The sequence below is a fragment of the Carassius carassius genome, chromosome 32, assembly GCF_963082965.1.
Source record: "Carassius carassius chromosome 32, fCarCar2.1, whole genome shotgun sequence".
In the NCBI taxonomy this organism is placed as follows: Eukaryota; Metazoa; Chordata; class Actinopteri; order Cypriniformes; family Cyprinidae; genus Carassius; species Carassius carassius.
The window spans coordinates 19,724,247-19,739,624 of NC_081786.1; the positions used below are offsets into that span (position 1 = coordinate 19,724,247).

General features: G+C 35.0%; 1 long non-coding RNA gene across 1 annotated transcript; it reads left to right on the forward strand.

The window, feature by feature from the left end:
• The first annotated feature begins 55 nt into the window (after positions 1 to 55).
• On the forward strand, positions 56 to 13,408 carry LOC132112936 (uncharacterized). The gene is made up of 2 exons (XR_009425058.1): positions 56 to 229; positions 12,383 to 13,408. It is a non-coding gene; the product is annotated as an uncharacterized LOC132112936 (long non-coding RNA).
• Positions 13,409 to 15,378: the final 1,970 nt, after the last annotated feature.

Genomic DNA, 15,378 nt, shown 5'->3' on the forward strand with positions numbered 1-15,378 from the left:
ACAGGTCTGTTTGAGCGCTACGCTTTTCGCTTCTCTCATTGGTCAGGTTTAACGGTCAGTCATCAAGTGGGCGGGGGCTTCTGCCTGCTACTGGCTCTTCCTTTTTACATCCTTCAGCGGGAATGTGAAATGCTTCCAACAAGGGTTTCTTTCACTTCTCATGAATAGAGATTCTCCAGCACTTGCCAGGCCGTTACTAATGGAAATCAGAGGGAGAAGATATTGGCAAGTCCCAGTCATGCTCACAACACTTCTCTTTTTGTTTGGGGTTGAGGTCACTGTATGGAATAATTTACGTTTTTGACAATTTTGTCCCTTACATTATTGTAACGGTCACTCCATGTCTTTTTTTTAGACTCTGGTCTTTGCCATCTCTTACAGGCTTTTGCCTTGACCATGTGTCCACGTCATTTCTCTCTCAAACTGATCAGTCAGCAGAGCAAATGTCCACCTTTTCCTGACTCTACACTCCTTTGACAGTTACACGCAACCAAGTCCTGTTGTCTCCAATAAATCTCCAAATTGCTTAGTCGACTAGTCAAACAGAAGCCTGACTAGTACTGTTGTAAATAAGTGCCTCTTGATACCTAAGTGAATATTGACTCTCGCTCTGCCTATAGCTGATTTCAGTGAGAGGAAGAGTTTATTCAGGTTCATTAGTGTGTCAGTGTTACAGTGTCAGTAAGTTTGCTGTATTAGCACATTTGCACAGCTGCAGTGCAGGGATTTGCTGTGTTGGCTTGGCAGGACGAAACCTTAATGCTTGTTGTCAATTAATGTTTTCAAATGACTAAAAGGTGGGAAATTAAAATAATTCTAGCATTTTAAAACTCTAATGCTGTGGCACTTGTATACCCATATAAAATGTAATTTTTTAAATACTTTTTTGAGCAATTTTGCTCAAAACCTCTCAAAGAAAACCTTTGGAGGCAATGACTGCCATAAGTCTGGATCTTAGGACATCACCAGAGGATGGGTTTCCTCCTTTGTGATGCTTTTCCAGACTTTTACTGCAGCTAACTTCAGTTGTTGTTTGTTTGTGGGTCTTTCTGCCTTTAATATTGTCTTCAGCAAGTGAAATGCATGCTCAATCAGGGTGAGATCAGGAGATTGACTTGGCCATTGCAGAATATTCCACTTTTTTATCTTCAAAAACTCCTGGGTCGTTTTTGCTCTATGTTTTTGTACAATGAAGTCCTGTCCAATCAACTTGGCTGTATTTGACTAAATCTGGGCAGAGAATATATCCCTACACTTCAGAATTCATCCGGCTGCTTCTGTCTTCTGTCACGTCTCCACTAAACACCAGTAACCCACTGGAAGCCATGCTCATGCCATCACACTGCTCCACGTTTTTCACAGATGATGCTGTATGCTTTAGATCATGAGCTGTTCCAAGCCTTCTCCATATTTTTTTTTTATTCTCGTCATTCTGTTACAGGTTGATCTTAATTTCTGCCATCCAAAGAAATGGTTTTCCAGAAGTGGTTTGGCTTTTTTAGATGTTTTTTGGTAAAGTCTAATCTGGCCTTGTTTGCACCTTGTGAGATGTTTTTTCTTTACCATGAAGAGGATCCTTTCATCATCCATCACTGTTGTCCTTTGTCGCAATACATGCCCTTTATGTTCCTGAGCCCACAAGTGCATTGTTTTTTTTCTCAGAATGTACCAAACTGTTGATTGAATATGTTTTGGTCTGCAGCTAAATTATTACACATTTTACCTGTTTCCAAATATAGTTAGTTATTATGGTTAAAAGCTATTGTATTATTAGAATTATTCCCTAAAGTTAATAGTGTGACAACTAGCCCCGGCCTCCTCCCACACACTGTTTGGAATATCTATTTCAAATGAATGCAAATAAATTTAAATTCAAATAAATGTAAAACATTCTATTTTGTCAATTAAGCCTGAAATAAATGTCACATTTCCACAAAAATAATAAGCAGCACAACTGCTTTCAACATTGACAGTAATCAGAAATGTTTCTTCATGCGCCGCTGCGCTTCGGGTGTACCAAGTTAGAGTCCCAACTCGTGGACCTTTCCCTCTCCCACTTTGCATCCTGCCTGAAATTTCTGTCCTGTCTTAATGAAGGCAAAAGCAAAGAAACAAAATAAAACAAAAAAAAATCTAAAAACAAACAAAAAATTCAGGACAAAATCACTATTGGATCATGTGACACTGAAAAATAGTAAATAGTAAAACAGTAATTAGTAGAGTAATATCTGCTGAAAATTCAGCTTTGCAATCAGAGAAATGTACATTTTCAAATATAATTTTTTTAAATTTTAAATTGTATTAATACTTTACAATAGTTGTGTTTTTACTGTATTTTTGATCTCACAGTTGCAGCCTTGGTGAAAAATATTTTAAAATATTATTGACCCCAACCTTTTGAAAGTGTGTATACATTTCAGATTCCTTTCACCTCAAGCCTGTGCAAATCCATCGGGACAAGTGGTGAACAGTTGCCTAAGGCTCTTTGCCTCCATAAATACCCATTCTTCCATTCATACCCATTTCCCGTGGGATGAATTCAGAGGCATGTTTCTCCAAAGCAAGTGTGTAACCTTCAGTCCACACTCCACCCAAACACCCACACCACCCTTCAAACACACCCAAAACCAGCCCGACTCTTCACACACGTGCTGTCGTGATTCATGTGGGAACGTCGGCATTAATAAAGACTTGTTAAAAATAATAGCAGCAGATTTTCAAGACATAATCTAGGTGTGGTGAAGTATTTAGACTCTTAATTAGGAGATCAGTATGTTTTCCTTTCAAAATATTATTAATAATAAAAAAATAGAATTATTATACTACATGATACTACAGTTGTTAATAGTTGCTATGCGGTTGCTGTTAACTAAAACATTTGATTTTTAATTAAAATAAACCTGAATTAAAATGAAAAAAATATATATATAACATGAAAAACATATAAACAAAATATTTTAAATGTTATCATGGCAACTAACTGAAATAAGTTTAAGTTGAAAATAAATTTCAGTACTGAAATAGAAATGATAAATTAAAATATTTTCCAAAACTAATAACAATGACAAAAATACATTACAAAATCATAAAAAAAAGTGTTAATATATTAAAATATATTTTTTTAAATGCTACGTTTCCACAAAAAATATTAAGCAGCACAACTGTTTTCAACATTGATAATGTTCAGAAATGTTTCTTGAGCACCAAATCAGCATATTATGATTTCTGAAGGATCATGTGACAATGGAAAATGGCCACTTTGCCATTTTCACTTTGCCATCACCCTAGTTTACATTTAAAAACATTAGAATAAATTAAAAAAAGACATTTAAAATTCTATTTATATTTTACAATATCACTGTTTTTACTGTTTTTGATCACATATTTGCAGCCTTGAAGTAGAATGTTTATAAATATGTTTAAATAATATCTTGGCAACTAACTGAAATACATTTAATTTGATAAGAAGTTTCAGTACTTACCGAAATAGAAATAAATTTAAACTATTTTCTAAATATTAATAAAAACTATAAATAATACTAAACACTTTCTCAGTGTTTCAGGGTGTTACTTTGCAGCTATTCTGATAAGAGCCCACCAAGTATTCTTGATCCTTATAATCTGCTAAATATCCCAATTAAACCTAAAAAAGCTGTTTTCTGGTCCTACGTGGTTTAAGCTGGTCTCCTCTTCTGCAACATAAGCTAAAAAAAAGTGCCCCACCTCGACTAAATCCAGCCAGCAGATTGGCCAAAATCCAATCTATTGGTCTTAGGGCAACCTAAGCTGGTTTAAGATCATTTTGCTCGGCAGGGTACAAGTCTCCTTAAAAATAATGCTAATAAAATAATTCTATTTGAAACAGCAGAAATGAAATATATTCTGAGGGAAATGCCAGGAATCCTTTCGCATAAGTGAACCCAGTCATGTAGCTATTGTTGCATATGCAAATATGAATGAGGATCCAGATGTACTGAAGCAGAACTGGTCTATTATTGTATTAAAGTGGTTCTGGATATTATTAACTGCTGAAGGAGGGCGGTTGGTATCAGACCTCTTAAGGGTGTCTACAGTTAAAGACGGCAGTCTGGGAATCAACAGCAGGTGTCTGTGGTAGGCAGACAAGGCGCAGACTCCATATTATCTCTAAATAGTCTCGAAGCAACTCAAGCAAACTTTACTATCAGACATTTGCAGGTCAGAAGCAGGAGCTGGAGAAGAACTCAAAGTGACCATAACATGGTACAATTACATAAATGGCATTGCTTCAGAGGTCCTTTGTCATACTTCAAGTCGGAAAATGGACGCAGAGGAATGTCTTGATTCTCCGCCTAAGATAACAGTGAATGACCTCGTCCTCCACACTCAGCACACTCTCTGAGACTTTAGTGATGAGAAGATGTACTCAGCTTTCCAGCAGTTCTCCTCTGGGACGGTCCTCCTCTCTGGAGTATCTTGGTTTTATCTAATCAGTGCCACTTTATTTAGCTGGTTTGCTTACACATTGTTCATGTCTTCGTTGAATCATTGTTTGTCTAAGTTCAAGTGGAAAATGAATGCTTTCTGTCACTTGAACGGGTGATGTAACCACAAGAAGTCACAGGAGAAGAGTGAGGGAAATGTCACGTGGATTTAAAGCTTATTTTGATGATCTAAAGTACTTTCCTGTAAGTTGTTAATCTGCTGATTACATAAGGAGGAAATTTGTGGATGTTGTTTTGGTTATAATGGTTTGGTTTGAATGTGTGTTATGGATATTACTGGAAATAAGCAGTTCCTATTCATCTGTTTGTAATTCACCTACTTGGTTAGTAATTTCTCCATTAAACGGGTTACTAAGTTAGCAGTACATCTTGGACCATAAAAAATACATCTGTGTATAGTACTGTGTATATACCTGCAGTTATTTTTATATCCATATACAGTATATATATATATATACATATATACATAAATTACCCCTTGAAGTGAAAAGGAACACCCAGTAAAAAAAAAAAAAACAATAATAATTTTTTAATGTATTTTATTTCACTAAAATGCATTTTATTTGTATTAAATTTCTTTTTTTTTAAAAATAAATAAATAAAATAACAAAGCTTTTTACCTATGATTGGTCTGCCACTAAATGGTGCTGTGCTTAAAGGCTGTTTTAAACCACTGCACTTTCATAATATGAAGTATTTAAAAAAAAAAAAAAAAAAAAAAAAATTATATATATATATATATATATATATATATATATATATATATATATAATTTTTTTTTATTTTTTATTTTTTTTTTGCCACTGTTGTAAAACAAGAAAGTATGCTTGTGCTATCTTTTTATTTATTTATTTTTAGCAATGACTTTTAACTTAATTTGAAGGGTTAAAATGTCTAAATACTTTTTTGATCCAGTGCATTAAGTTGTATCTCTATGAAAACTGTAGAGGTTTTCCCCATATGTTCTTTCAAAATAAAATGCCTTAAATTGTTCTTGTGAAACTCATTTTAGCAACTACTAGATCTCAGTTTTCCTTTTTCCATGTTAAACTTTGTCTAAAAGCTTTCTGCATATAAAACTAAGAATAATATTGCTTTTTACAGTTGATACAACTTCTCATAGATATGAGATCACTTCCACAATGTTTCAAACTGAATCTATCCAGAGACACACTTTGTCAAAACAGCAAGAATCGCGAAACTTGACATAATCAAACCAAACATAGCGATTACAGATCCATTCCTCAAACACACTGCCACCAGAGGCTCATTTGTCTCCCTGGCACAGGACACTTCTGAAAGTGTGTATACTGTACATTTCAGATTCCTTTCACCTGTGCAAAATAATAAGTCTTTAGGTTTGGGTCAAAAAAGTACTTCACAGTTCACTGTAATGTTGCCTTTGAAGTATATAACTCAGTACAGTAAAGAAAAAATTTACAAACAGACCTTCATTGTAAAAGGAAAAAAGTACCAGTTTTAGTTTGAAAAGTGATAAAAAAAATCACAACAGTTTTTGCTCTGTGTGAAAAAGCAGTTTCATGCTCTAAAAATACACAAAATGAAAAAATATCAAAGTATAAAAAAGATGATTGTGAGACTTTATACACAGCAATATGTGACGTTTAAAGTCAGTTTTATTTTATTTATTTAATTGATTTACTCTCAACATGGAAATTCATTCTCTTTCATAGGCAGTACACATTGGGATATATAAAACTATTTCATTCAAACTGTAAAATGTTTGTGAACTAAATAAAGCAAGTTATTTTCCCTACAGTATAATTTGTGTGCTCAAAATGAAGTTTACGATCTACACGCTTATAATTTTGCCTGGCGCAGAATGAAAGGTTTTGCAGAATTCAAGGAATGAATTCAGTTTTAGGCTGTGATTGATTAAAAGTCATGTGAACAAGAAGGCTGTCATTTACATCATTATATAACAAACCACACTGTAAAAACTAAAGGTTCCTGGCAGCACCTTTTGGGGTTCTTCACTTCGCCACACCGGCGGAACCCTCTGAAGAGCCTCTAGGCACCGCTCTAAATGGGGGTGGTTCTCTGAGGAACTTTCAATGGTTCCTGGAGGAACCCTTTTATTAGGATGGCCAGGAACCACCTGGGGTGCTTCAAGGCACCATTTCTCTAATTTCAGTTCTTTAATATCCCCCCCCCCCCCCCCCACCGGTTTATTTGTCCTGCTATTGACATTTTTAATGATTTTAAACAACAAACTGAAAAAACAAATAAATGTGACTCAATTTTTCTTAGAACTTTAAAAAACATTTTATGTACCTAAAACCACAAAAGTCATTGTTCCATCACATTCCTAAAAAGTAAATATTAATAATAATAATAATCAGTCAAATAAAATTTTTGTCACATGAATCTCTGGGTTCTTCCAGACGCTGGCTTTTACAAGTGAGATCTTCCAGGAATCACTTTAATGTTAACAGAGCTTACAGTAACCCTTCTTTAAAATGTGAGTTCCTCCAGGAACCTCCAGAGCACTTTGAGGTCTCCGTGTAATGAAAGGGTGACTCCAGAACCATATTATGAGAAAAAGAGCTTTGAGGCACTTAAAATACATTTTAAGGTTCCTGGAGTACTCAAAAGGATACCTGAGGCACCTTTGGTTTTTACAGTGATTGTAAATGACAAGATTAACAATTTGTACATGCGTATATATGTGCATACATGTGAGTTCATGCATGTACCATATAAAAATGATGCATAAAATGGTCCATTCCTGTTGAGCTGACAGTCTTGCCTATAGGGAAAAGTGTCACTCATAGCCATTTACTGCCCTACTTTTATTCAGATATTGCTGTATATCATGCAAAGCGGGGAAATGCACTGACACATGCGCATTTGTTAAAAAAAATGTATGTACATGTTACACTTTTGCAAGCAATACAGTACATCCGTGTGAATGGAGCTAGTGACCCAGCCTTGCGGTCTCTGGGGTCGGCTGCTGCTTTTTGCCCAAGATTTTTGGCATTTGGATGACTCCACTGTTCTCTTGCCAACTGTCCATGGCTGGTAGAACAGATAGCAGGCTAAAACACGGACAGCTGGCCTCTTGTAGGGCCTCACACCCTTGATGCCTGGCGCTTTGAGGTTTTAGTGTAATTCTCCAGCAGGGCAGGGCAGATGGAGACTGTGTTCATGCCAATCCACAGCAGCTGAGAGGTTAAAAATCCTGTCGCTTCTGGCTAGGGAAGAGTTTAGTTTTATCTCTTTCTTTCACTTACTTTTGCATTCACTTACTTTTGCACTTACTATTGCATTCTCTTATTGTGTAAAGTTTAAGGCCTGTGCTTTTAGATGGTTTATCTTCATTCTGTGCTGCACTTAAAGTCAACATGAAATGGTATTCGCATTTTGCTTTCATGTGTGATTTTATTTGTATGATAAATGTAGGCCAAGACTGATTTTATCAGTTGCAAACTGATTGAATTGTGAAATGGAGGGGTTGGCGAAAAAAACAAACAAATCAACAAAAGAAAGTCATTTCATTTTTTTAATGTATTTTTATCAGTGTTTCTTCAGCTGGATTTTTTTTATTGAAACAGATTGAAACAGATTTCGTCTATTTCTGTGGCTCAGTGGTAGAGCATTGCATTAGCAGCGCAAAGAGGGAACAAACATACTGGTAACTACTTTGGATAAAAGTGTCTGATAAATGTAATAAATGTATTTCTATAAAAAAGTAATGGAAACCTTATGCAGTGCATACTTTTTTACAATTCTGGGGCTAAAAATAATAATTTTAAGCTCCCCAAGGCTGCATTTATTTGATCAAAATGTTATTGCAATTTTAAATAATTGTTTTTTATTATATTATATTTTAAAATACAATTTATTCCTGGGATGGGATTTTTAGCAGTGTTCAGTGTCACATGATCCTTCAGAAATCACTCTAATATGATGATTTTCTGCTCAAATACAATTTCTTATTATTGGCAATGTTGTGCTTTTTAATATTTTTGTGGAAACCATGATATATATTTTCAGGATTCTCTTAAAGTTCAAAAGAACAGCATTTATTTGAAATGCTTTTATACGTAGTGCATCCTTGCTGAATAAAAGTATCAATTTCTTGTAAAGATTTTATGTGTAGATTTTATTTGACCTTTGTCCCAGATCCTCAACTTTCAATCTTAAAGTATAAATATATAAAGTACTTGCTTATATAAAACCATAATAATGTAAACAAAGGATACAATTATTTTAATTCTTATTTTGTGAAAATCGATTTCCATTTATTCTGTTGTTTAATATGACAGCTGTCTTACAGTTTTGGTGTCATTTTCACATGCTTGAAATATGAGTTATAACATGTGAAGATAACACAGGAAAATCAAAGTAAATACCATTTTTGAGACATGTCTAATCAAGCTGTAACTTTCTCAAATTATGCAAAAAGTGTGAAAATATGTTTTGATTCCTATCGTATTAGCCAGGCAAGTGGGCAAGTTTGGTTTATTTCTAAAATATTTATATTGATATTTCCATTATCATTAAAGATGTAATGGAAATGGGTTTCAGATAAGAAGATGAGTTTTTCTCTAAACAAAAAGGAATTCCCAGAATTGATGAAAAATTTCAATGACAAATATTTTTATGATGCTATTCATACAGCTAAAACGAAGTAGGCCTACAGTATTTTTTTCTCTCTTTTGTTTGCCTTTATCTAACACTTATATGGACTTTAAGGGATTTCGGCAAGAAACAGTGGAGACATAGGATCAAGAACTGTTTGGGGGGGGGGGTACAATGGTGTTTCATGTATTCAGAGTTGTTCACAGTGTTAAAGAGATGGATATAATTTAGAAGAATGACTGAGAATTTCTGTGCCGAAAATCTTACTTCCGGGTTGGTACAAGTTTCAAGGCTGTTTTTTTTAGATCGTGGATCTAATGACGTAGACGAGAACGGAAGTCCTTATATGAGCATTTCTCCCGGAAAAGCGCGCCCGCGCACACATTGGCCAGAGGAGAGCATGACCGCATAGGATTCGTTCGAGAATGCCTCCAAATAACTGCGTTTTTGGATTTGAGGGAAAGTTTAAAGTGTTCAGCTTCCCAAAGAACCCAGCGTTACACGAACAGTGGATGTAGTTTGTTTTTCTGGGGCAGCAACGGAGTGTAGCAAGTGCATTTGTGTGTTCTGGTCATTTGAGTGACGAATGTTTTATAAACAAGGCCCAAGTCGATGCTGGATTTGCACATCGTTTGCTATTAAAACATGGAGCCGTCCCTGTGATAAAAGACCCCATTCATGTAAGTACAATTGCATCAGATTTCTGTATTTTGTTGGAAATCAGCACATAAGTGAATATATGTTAATGGAAACAACACGAAACATCAGTATTATAGCTCCGCTCACGGCACGCCTCCAGGAGCTCTGCTTTTTCCGGAAAGAATCGGAAAGCTGTATTTTTCTTTTATAATAATAAAACTAAAGACTTTTTGGATATATGAAGGATGCAGTACTACTCTATAGGTACTCAAGATTAACATGAGATTAGGTGAAACTGTGTATGTTATGTACCCTTTAAGTGTCCCAACTACCCAGTTTAAGAGCACTAGGTAATGTTAATGGCTTCTATAGAGAACACTATGATTGTGCACACAGACAGACATGAAAACCACAAACACGTGCACACTTATCACATCTCCACCACACAATTTTCTCTTCTAATCTAATATGCCACAACACACAGAACAGGAAGAATAGCTTTGTAGCACACAATGCATGAGATGAGGTCACAGGTTGCTGTGACAAAATATGTCACCAGGCCCAAATCTGATCTCCTGATGTGTTGTGAAAGAGGCGAGATGAGCCAATTAATTGAGTGTCATTTCCTCTGTCAGCGGTGTCAGTGCTGCTATGTTCTGAGGACTCACATTGTAGGCTACACTTTGTTCTGTAGCGATCACGTGAGCTCAGGACAAAGACGTGTGATTAAAGATGGTTTCCTCGCGCCCCCTGCTGATCAGCAGCAGAACGTGCATCTACATACAGCAGATGCGCAGAAGTCGCAAACAATACTTTTTGTGATATAAGAAAGCTGAAGTAATTTCTGACATGCAAACTGCATAATTCCTGCTTTGTAGTTTAAGACAAGATATGCTTTCTGATTGCAAAATATAAAGTATATTGCTCCCATCAGGCGACAGTCACAGTGAAACCTCTTTATTTTGAGGCTTATGTTTTTGTTTTAGATAGTTTTTTTTCAGATGTGACAGGAGATCATTCATTTTGTGAGCATCTTTATACATGAGAAAAATGGCTTAGATATACTGAAATATCTGGGGGAAAATGCGCTTACAGTAAATACCATTTGAAATGTCATCTAAGATTTGCCATATTTTATAATAATAATGTTTATATATATATATATATATATATATATATATATATATATATATACACACACATACACTTTTTATATAATTATTTTTTCACTATGGGTTTGTTGGCTCTACAGATATTACATTTACCTGCAGTCACTAAATATGTGTTCACTGTCAAACTCATTTTTAAATTAACCGAAATCCTGTGTTTTTATATTTTATATGCAAATTAGTGCATATTAAATTAGTGCACAATTTATTTTGATGTGTAATTATAAAAACATATTCCCTCACAATTAAATGATAATCAATTTTAATGGGCAAATTTGCAAAAGTAAATTTCTGACATTGCAGTTTTCAGTTAGAAGCATTATATTTATGCACCATGATCCTACAGTCTGTTTATTCTACCTAAATACATTTATTTTACAATATAAAAAACTACCAGTTACCATTACTTTTTGTAAAAAATACAATACAATTATTTCATATATGGTTTTATGTCAAAAGTCATTGGATAAGACACAAAGCAATAAACTATTTCAGTACACATCATTCAGTCTTTAAGATTTAATTGAAAATCTAATTATCAACAAACGAAAAAATCTTGCTTTTATGCTGTATTATATAATTTGCATGAAGGTACCAAATGATTAAAGAATAACTAGACTAATATTTATTAAGTAAAAAGTAGCAGATTTAATAGTCAGCAACAAGCCACATAAAGATTAGCAGAGAATGTTACTTCTGCTTTATGGCAATGGCTTGCAACCAAATAGACAATAATGTACTGTAATTGTCACTTCCTGCTTAATATGCTGCGTGACTTATAAGACGATCAGATGTCTGCTCATTTGATCTGCATATGCGTTTGTCTGCTTTGATGTTCTGTACCAATAATTCTTGGCATCCATTACACAAGTGTTTCTGGGTCTCTTTCTGTTTCTTTCAGCAGCATTTCTGACGGAAAGTCCTATTACACCTGATCCATGCAGAGATTCATCTGTGTACTTGAGTGCATGTGTCTATATGGCGAGCGTGATTTAACCAAGTACAACATGTTTCTGGATCAACATCCTTGTTGATCCTGGAACAACATTCCAATCAACCAATCAGAATTGAAATATAACTTTTCAGAAAATATCAACCAGTGAGTTAGGTGCTTCTACACCCTTGTTAATCAGCTATCATATCCCACTGATTTTGGGAATAAATGATGGCTAGGGTTAGGTTTAGGGGCAGGGATTGGGTTAAATCTATATTTTTGGACAATAATGTTGGTCCAGGAACATGTCTTACTTGGCAAAATCACGGCGACCGTGTCTATATACAGCAAATTGCGTGAAAGTGATCAGCAGCCCTCTCTCTGAGCTGATGGACCTGGGTTCACAGTCACGTCCGAGGAGTGAGGACAATGGTTATATTATTTGTGAACCGTGTTCGGCTGTAATTAAGTCTGTACTATAAAGAACGCAAGAAAAGACGGAGCTTAATCAGGCCGCACGCCTTAATTGATTTCTTCTGTTTCTCTAGCAGTTGCCTGCTGTGCTCGGGCCCTGGGAGAAGGCCAGCTGGGGCTCTGCCGAAAGCGAGGAAGACCGAGAGATGGAGTACAAGGATCCTGAAACCTTCTACTGCTTGTTAGAGTCTTCTAGTCCTGTGTATAGACAGACTGCAGCAAATTAACATAGGCTACAACTTCACATCCTCACATAATAACAGCTTCAGCAAATTGAGATTCATTTAATGGCTTCAGTTTGAAGTCAGGACCCCAAAACCACACATATTTATGAATAAACATGTAGGCACACACACAAATCAGCAGTATGGACTTGCTTTGTTGTGAGTCTCCACTGAGGGTAAGTCGAAGCCTGCCATTGGCTGAGGCCGGTCACGTGATTGCAGATTACAGCTCGAGGCAGAGCGCAGTTTGTAAGGTTTTCATATGGTGTAAATCAGCTGCTCACCACAGCATTCCACTCAGCCTTCACTAACAACAACCACAAAAAACATGATGAGGTGCCTTACCATGTCAAAAACCAGCGCTCACTAGATCCCACTCACCTCCCTCAAAATCTTCTCTACCAAAATTACATTATTAATGCCTTGTCACGTGTTAGGCCTTGTCTACAGTTTCAGGAGGGTTTATATTCACATATGTGTTGCTAATCAATTCATGATCATGTATATATTTACATGTATGCTTATATCCATGGGTCCCCCTGCTTTGGGCCTGATGAGTGGGTTATATGATACAGTATATCACAGTTGTCCCCCTAAAGACGGTCCTGTTGATTCATGACCTATATTTGAACATCACATATGTACCAGTATGAGTTAATATTTTTTGACCCAAGAATTGAACGGAATAATTTGAGATCTGGGTAAATTTTGTTCACAAAATGTTTTTTTTTTGATACATCAGACATGGACAAATGACATTTTAAATTTACGGAAATTACAGATTCCTTTTGTAGTATTACTTAACACTTATGTCAATGATGTAGTTTTCAGTGTTATAGATTTAAAAAAATTCAATAAATAAAATGAACTTCAGTGATACTGTACTTCGGAAACCAATCCTAAATATCTTAATTGACAGTCCTCTATGTTTCTGACTGAATATGTTAACATTTGGTTAAATAACCTGAAAGAAAGGAATAGTAATCTTATTTGATTTGTAGATGATTATATAGATAATTATTTTTAATTTGTTTGGTTTTTTAGCATTAATCAATTAGGCACAAAGTCATATATATCTTTTTAAGTATATTTTTTATTTAAGAATTAGTAATATATGTAATATCAAACATTTGATATATATACATATATAAAACACTGAAATTTTACTAAAATAATTATGAATAATAAAAATGAATGGAGGCCAAATTTTCCTATTTTGCGTAAGATTAAATAAAGCCCAGTTTATTGTTCATACAGTACTTTTCTGTGCATCAGTAGTGCTACAGAGGTCTCATAATTTTAGTGTCTCTTGCTGGTTTAAGTGTATATTGCTCAGGTTTCTCACATGTTGACTCACTCAATGCGTACAAATGCTGGAACGTGCCACCCACGACTTCTGAAAAGCAGTGTTTCACATTTCCCTCAGACCAAACTTAGAAGAGGCGAAATATTTGTAGTTGTGTATGCAGGGAAAGTATAATTATAAACTGGCTTTACAAACTTTGAGCGTATTTCAAGGCTAGAGAACAAATAAATAAAACAGGATTCGAACTTCAGTTTATAAAAATCTGGTTTAATGACTGTCAACCAGTGTTTAGACTACTTGCTCAGAACTTAAACAGACTTAGAAACTACCACATGTCTTTATTATGTACCAGTAGACACTTCAGGCTGAAAGACAGCTTTTGTATAATCTTTAGGTAGTCATTAAAAACCTTGACCTTTCCATTAGGCTTTTCCCACTTATTAACAAATTAACCCAGAGTCACTTTAAGCCTTGGCTAATGTAATCCTATAGGTATGTATCACATTGTACACCTTGAAAGTTGTTGCTACAAATGTTAATGAAATGTTATCCAGGGTTAAAGTGGCCTCAACCTGGGATTAATAAAATATAACTCACAGTTAAGCTCAGAAAAGCCTAGTTAATAATGATGGTGTTAGATAATAAATATTTTTTGTAAAGTGAGTAGTTCAGGTGGAATAAGACTGATGAGAAGACCAGCATATATTTCCACTCTCATCCAAGCTAGTTTATTCTGGGTATTGCTGGCTTGGTGTTAGTCTAGCTGGTTGACCAGCTAAACTTTTCTGATGAAGCTGATTGACCAAAGACGTCTCGCTAGTTATAATAGTTAAGGGGCCTACTGGAGAACAGCATTCAAAACCAATTGGCAACCAACTGATTTTCTCAACATTGATGTAAAAATCCCTATAGCTGGATCCAAAATCATACTGTCTGAACAGGTATAGTACTGAATTACTTTGTGACTGTAAAAAAAAGTATGTGATATATTATGAATGTAGGGCTATGAATGTAATTCATACTACATTTCTGGCCTCATGGGATACTAAAGAATTAGATATGCACTTCTTGGTATAAATATTGGTCATCCAGTTATTTTTTTCAAATGTATATACAGTACCATGAACTCAGACCTAGCAATAGCCAATTATACATTGTATGGGTCAAAATGAGCAATTGTTCTTTTATGCCAAAAATTATTTGGATATTAAGTAAATATAATGTTCCATTAAGATATTTTGTACATTTCCTACGGTAAATATATCAAAACTTAATTTTTGATTAGTAATATGCATTGCTAATGACTTCTTTTGTACACTTTTAAAGGCGATTTTCTCACTATTTACATTTTTTTGCACCCTCAGGTTTCATATTTTTTTAAATATCTCTGCCCAATATTGTCCAAACAAACCATGCATCAATGTGAAAATCTTATTTATTCAGCTTTCAGATTATGTATAGAAACCCTTATGGTTTTGTGGTTCAGGGTCAAATTCTATGTCATGAATGTACACTGAGGAGCTCGGGAAAAACTAATTTGGAA